Source organism: Squalius cephalus (assembly GCF_949319135.1).
Source record: "Squalius cephalus genome assembly, chromosome: 3".
Lineage (NCBI taxonomy): Eukaryota > Metazoa > Chordata > Actinopteri > Cypriniformes > Leuciscidae > Squalius > Squalius cephalus.
In genome coordinates, this window is record NC_137124.1 from 44,165,503 (window position 1) to 44,172,277 (window position 6,775).

At 36.4% G+C, this 6,775-nt stretch overlaps 1 long non-coding RNA gene across 1 annotated transcript; it reads left to right on the plus strand.

The window, feature by feature from the left end:
• The first annotated feature begins 1 nt into the window (after nt 1).
• Nucleotides 2-2,977, plus strand: LOC307155617. Its single transcript, XR_013820536.1, has 3 exons — nt 2-346; nt 1,109-1,206; nt 1,298-2,977. It is a non-coding gene; the product is annotated as an uncharacterized lncRNA (long non-coding RNA).
• The last annotated feature ends 3,798 nt before the right edge of the window (nt 2,978-6,775 follow it).

Here is a 6,775-nt window from a genome sequence, read left to right on the forward strand (position 1 = left end):
CCTACTACGGCAAGCAAAAAAGATCAAATACGTCAACGGGAAAACAGAACGCGTCACGCGCTCTTTTTGTTCAAAAGCAGGGGTCTGTAGTGTACCATGAAGGTAGCTGAACAAACTCGGGGTTACAGGATTAGTTTTGAGTTGACAAAACCAAACCGATGCAATCAGGCTTTATTGGTACCATGCAGAGCCATAGAGAGAAATAGTTGCGACACTCCCATAGGCTGCCATAGGAACTTTGGAATGCGGAAGTAACGCGTGTCGTGGAGCAGCCGATAGTTCCAAACACTGATAGTTCCAGCGCTGAACCCCATTCATTTTCAGTGTTTCCGAAGTACGCTCGCTGGTAAGTTGAAGAAATTACTGTATTTTTGACATTTGAACGCATTAGCCGTTCTCTCATGAATTTAGTTGCAATTTATGTAGCCAACTTTAGTTAATGTTTATTGGAAGATAATAGTTAATTGCAGCTAGCTTACATGACCAACACTTCATTGCCGTTAGCTACCAGTCAGAAATGTGTAAATTCAATACTGAGGTCATAGTTAAATGTGATGTTGCACTATATTGTATTCAGAGTTTTTTTGTCAACCCTATTTACATATTATGGTCAGATCTGGACATAAAGCAAATAAGTACAGCAGCTGCACCCCCACAAATAAGACATCATTGCTAAAACGTGTAAATGACTATGACAGTATAAAAAATTCTGAACATTATAGAAAAGCAGAATTTATGGCTGAGCTTTGTATATACGGTATCATAATGCAATAAAAATATAAAATGATATTTTCCCTAATTTGCATAATTTGTTGGATGAGCAAAATAATCTTCCATAATGTTAATGTGTAAGAATAACAATTTGGATAACAATAGTGGTTTGTATATATATATTTGTTCTCATTTAATTTCAAATTATGTAACGTTACAGGAGTACGGAGTCAAAATAACAGAAATCATGACAAATGTCCGGATGTATAGACCTAACTCACTTCTGTAATCTCAACCTCATGAAAATGTTTAGGAAACATAGGCTTTCAATGTGTATTTAATCTGTCCTTCAGTGTATTAACTTTAACACCGTTTCCTCTTTCTTTACCACTACCAGTTCTCTCCAACAGCAACAGGCTTGTTTCAGGACCCGGTCTCCTCTGGGGCCTATGACACGCTCTGCTGGCAGGGCAATGCTCTCACCCAAAAATCCAAGTAACTATAGCATTATTTATAGTGTGGAGTTTGAATGCTTTTGTTATCAATATATGGCTGAGCGTTTGACTGATTCTCGATTCACCACCAGGTCTCCAGATTATCCTACAGCGTCGGTGGCAGAATGTAATGGATACTGTGAACACTTGTATTCCTTTTCTGGCTTGCGTTCTGCCATCTTTCTCTCCCTGTAGGAAGTCGAACGAGTTTCTTTGAAGACAGAACATTCAAGGAAAACTTACCTACCCTCTCCCTAGAAATAATATATAATTGGGGGCAATGAAGTGTATTTCTTTCATTTATTCATTCATTCATTCATTCAATTAAATGTTTTGTTGAATGCAATTGGTTGCCTTGTATATTTTTTTACTGTTGAACAAACTTCTTTCTTGACTTAAACTGAGCAGCTTTAATTGATATTCACTTGTTGTGCAGGTTTATGTGAATGTATTTTAACATAGCATTAGGATGTTAGTAATTATGACCATAAAAGCACGAGAAAAATATATACAGTAAATACTGTAAATGTATTATACCTTATGGGAGCAGTCCCCCTTCCCTCCAAAATTAAACACAAAAAAATGTATTCAATTCAAAGGGCTTTATTGACATAAATGTTTCAAGAACAATGTGTGTGTGTGTATGTGTACACTACCAGTCAAATAAATGCAGCCTTCGTGAGCAGAAGAGACCTCTTTTAAAAACATTAAAAATCTTACTGATCCAAAACTTTTGACTGGTAGAGTATGTATATATGTATGTGTGTATATATGTGTGTATTCTTAGCCTACTCTGTACACTAACAGAGTTAGTGACAAATCTACGCTCTGCACTTATCTATAGACCCAAACATAAAAGCGTAAATTCGTTTTTATTCTGTAATAGTTTTGATAATATGTGTATGGCTTAATCTTAAAATTATATTCTTAGTCTTAACATGATCATGTTTAACGTTGTGGTCCTATCAGAAGAAGTGAGCTAGCTTCTAGGCGAATACTGAACGGACCGCCACGGCAGACCTCTTTGCGTGATCACGAAGGTAGGCTAATGGCTGAATCGGAATTTATAAGCAAAATCATGGGAATCAATAGCCTAATACAGCCCAGTTGTGCTAAAATAAATATCATGAGACGTCCATCATCAGATGAATGATATGGAAAAGTTAAGTTAGAGCCGCTAAAGCCAGTGCTACTACCCATGCGAACATGAATACTAAAATTTTCCCTCCAAAAATAAAGCCTAAAACTTATCTAAGTAATATACAGTTTTTCGTTGTCACCCTGCCTCTCCAAATGCAAAACTGACATTAACATAATGCAATAATGTCATGATTCTGCCTTCATGTCCTAGATTTCTCTTGTCTTGAGGCAGGATCATGACAGACCCATGTTTTGTGTGTAAGCACATGGCCGTTTGTTTGGGCTGTGTGCTTGCGTTGTCTTGTCACCTTACCCCGCCCCCTTGTTATCTCATCTTGTAATTATTAGATCGTTGCTTTCACCTGTGTTCCTGATTAGTTTGATCCCTATTTAATCCCCTTGTGTTTGCTGTCCTGTGTCGGTACATTGTCTATCCTTGTCTGATACCCTCCGTGAGTTACCTGAAGAAAGTCTTGTCTTGTTAGAAGTATTTGATCCTGTCTTTATTGTCTAAGTTTATCGTCTGAGTGTTAGTCTAGTGTTTTCTGTCTTAATAGTTCATCCTGTCTTGTTTTACCCCCTCGTGGGTTTTGTTTTCTGTTTTTGTGTATAAATAAACCTTGAGTGTCTGCACCTCGTCTGCTTTTGGGTTCTACCTCCACATCCCGTGACAAATAACAGCTGAAAAAGTACTTGGGTGTGTGTTTTATTTTATATTTACTGTTCAATAATGCAATCGCTGCTGTCTGTCCCATAGAAGAACATGACAGCCAGCGTATGTTTTGGAACTATTGGGGCTTACATGAACCGCGTGACAGCCATAGCGGCGACATCAAAGAGTGTCGCAACTCTTTCTCATATGGCTCTGGTACCATGATGCAGCTCATCAACTTTCTCTGTCAATTTAGGCTTTGAACTCCGGTCAATTTTAACATTGAGCTCATTTTTTTGTAAAGTTGGAGTGCTGTCAGTACAGAGAACAATGACAAAAATCGGTGTTGCCTACACCGTGTTATCCTCTTTTTAAAATTTGCACCCTGTTGACTTCAATGGGGCAAGTTTTAAACCTGCTTTTAGCCTCTTAACATCCTTGATGTGTCATTACAAGTGCCCAGCCACGTGAGTGATTCCTTCAGAGTCAATACGCGGTGAATCTGACTGCAGTAGATGTGCAAGATATGAATAAAAATTAAAGCTGCAAGCAGCATTTATCGGGGTTCAAGCATTTAAGGCCTTTAAGCACACATGCATAAAAAAACATTAAGTTTTATTTGGTTAACCATTTAACCACTGACATCATAGATACCATTTACAGCCAATACAGGCAATTTACTTAGTCAAGTCAGGAAAGTTTTTTTGGACAGTTATAGCACCACATCTTGCCTGATCTCCACTTTTATTAGGTGTCCTCAAAAGGTGCCCATATATGTCTGTCAAATTTGTTGTAAATATCTCATTTTGTTTTGAAGTTTAGATACTTCTATTTATGATAGCATAAAAATGAGCCATATGGAGACAATGGCTGCGTTCGAAACCGCATACTCAATGAGTAGGTACTTAATTAAGTGTGCTTGCTGAAAGCAGCACACTTATTGTTCTTAAGTTTTCTTCTTATTAAGTGTGCTTGCTGAAAGCAGCACACTTATTGTTCTTCTTAAGTTCTCTTATTATTATTATTAAGTGTGCTTGCTGAAAGCAGCACACTTACTGTTCTTCTTAAGTTTTCTTATTATTATTAAGTGTGCTTGCTGAAAGCAGCACACTTATTGTTCTTCTTAAGTTTTCTTATTATTATTAAGTGTGCTTGCTGAAAGCAGCACACTTATTGTTCTTCTTAAGTTTTCTTATTATTATTAAGTGTGCTTGCTGAAAGCAGCACACTTATTGTTCTTCTTAAGTTTTCTTCTTATTATTAAGTGTGCTTGCTGAAAGCAGCACACTTATTGTTCTTCTTAAGTTTTCTTCTTATTATTAAGTGTGCTTGCTGAAAGCAGCACACTTATTGTTCTTCTTAAGTTCTCTTATTATTATTATTAAGTGTGCTTGCTGAAAGCAGCACACTTACTGTTCTTCTTAAGTTTTCTTATTATTATTAAGTGTGCTTGCTGAAAGCAGCACACTTATTGTTCTTCTTAAGTTTTCTTATTATTATTAAGTGTGCTTGCTGAAAGCAGCACACTTACTGTTCTTCTTAAGTTTTCTTATTATTATTAAGTGTGCTTGCTGAAAGCAGCACACTTATTGTTCTTCTTAAGTTTTCTTCTTATTATTAAGTGTGCTTGCTGAAAGCAGCACACTTATTGTTCTTCTTAAGTTTTCTTCTTATTATTAAGTGTGCTTGCTGAAAGCAGCACACTTACTGTTCTTCTTAAGTTTTCTTCTTCTTATTATTATTATTCCCGGGAGAAAAATTTTGTTCAGCTCCTGCGCCTAGGCCCTTTGAGACAGAGACACCGTTCCAACTTTAAAACGTCCGGTCAGTACCGGTGTAAGTTGCTCGTGAAGATGACATCACGAGTCCATGTCGTTTGTCCGCAATATTGGATTGAACAGAAAGCTAAACTAAAGTTTCACAGGTCACAAATTTGGTCCGAACTTCACGAAACTGGACGTACATGATCCTTGGACCAAGCCTCACAAAAGTTACTAGAAGGATTTTTGATTTTCGGAAGCGTTTGCCCGTCACAGCCAAACGAAATCAGCGGCGTAGTCGCCAAACAGGAAGTCGTCCATATCTCAGGAACTCTGTCACGTATCGAAACCAAACTTTATACATGAACTCGGGACTCCAATGTGAGGAAGCACAAGATCTGAAATTTTTTTATTTTTTTTTATTTCAGGCTAATAGACAAACGCATTTACCTATGTCTATGCAAGAGTTTCACCTTTTAATGTTAATGCATTTAGACAGTAGTTGGCACTGTTGTATTACATTTCACAGAGCAGCCAAGTCAGTGTATAGACTGCATTCGTTTTTACCAGGTTTGTCTTAATAAATGCAGGCGTGAATTTAGTTTTTTGCATTGGTCTATTTTAATCATCTTCATTTATTAATATATACAGATTTGTATGCATGAATTGTGCATTTCCAATCCTCAAAGCAGTTAATAAAAAAATAAAAAATAAAATAAAAAAAAACTTTATACAAAATACATTATGCTCTTCTTCGATAACCGAACAAACAATTCATTGTCTGTGGCTGTGTTTGTGCGTACGGGAAATATGCTGCGCATAACAATAGAAAACGCGCAGTCACATGCTCAAACAATCAACAACGTCGCTCTAGAGGTGCGTTGTGGACTGCGAAGTGGACTTCACAGGGTATTCCGCCATCTTAAGTTAGATTCTAATCCGAAGGGAGCGAACATGTTCAGTTCGAAGGGCACTGCGCACGGCATAGGGAATAAGGGAACATCGATACATCACTTCACAGGAAGTTTTTTTAATTTTATTTTTTATTGCAGAACTTACACATAATTACAAGCTCAGGGAAGTGAAGCAATGTTGTATCACTTACAATGAACAAACAATGATACGAAGAGAAAAAAATAAAAAAATAAAAAATAATAATAAATAAATATCCTGGATTTGCATACAGCACAATATGTAATTATACATAAAAAAAAAAAAAAAGAAAAGCATAACAACAAGGTTAAGTCATATCTTTGAATAAATCATCATAATGCATCAAAAATGTTGCACTTTTTTTGTTATTTGTAAGTCTAAGGGAAGAAATATAAGAATTAAGGTCAGCCAGAAAAAGAGGGAAGCTCAAAGGAGACTTAAGCCATTTTTGCTTGTGGATGAAGAATTTTGCATATAAGATAAGGAAATTAACAACATGTTCAAGGGACATCCGCTTTGGGTTTTCATAATAAAAGATAACCTCTTTGAGAATGAAGATGTGGGTCACATTTGTAGGGCCAAAAACAAAAGCACTTAACTTAGCCCAAAATCTATTGGTTACATTACACTCACAAAATAAATGGGTGACAGTTTCCTCAACAAAACCACAAAAAGAGCAAGTCTCATCAATATCAGAATATTTAGAAATAGAAGAGTTAACAGGATAGATTTTATGAAGGATTTTATAATGAATTTCCTTAACTTTGTTGGATACACAAAATTTACTAGGCAAAAGCCAGGCCTTTCTCCAGATTACGTTTGTTAGAAGAGATCCCCAATAGAATTTACCCCTTGGAGTAACCTTTCTCTTCATTTGAAAAATTGAGCGAATATATCTGTTGTTGCATTTTCGATCTAAAAAATCTATCGCGCCCAAGCGTAAAGCTGGATAAACACTATTACCTTTACTGAAGGTAAGGTGATTTTTGATTAGCTGAATTAAACCTGCTGGGATAGTTTTTATCAAGGTATTATATTCCTTTGGTGGAACTGGAAAGTTATGGTGATTCAAAAATTGCTTGTAA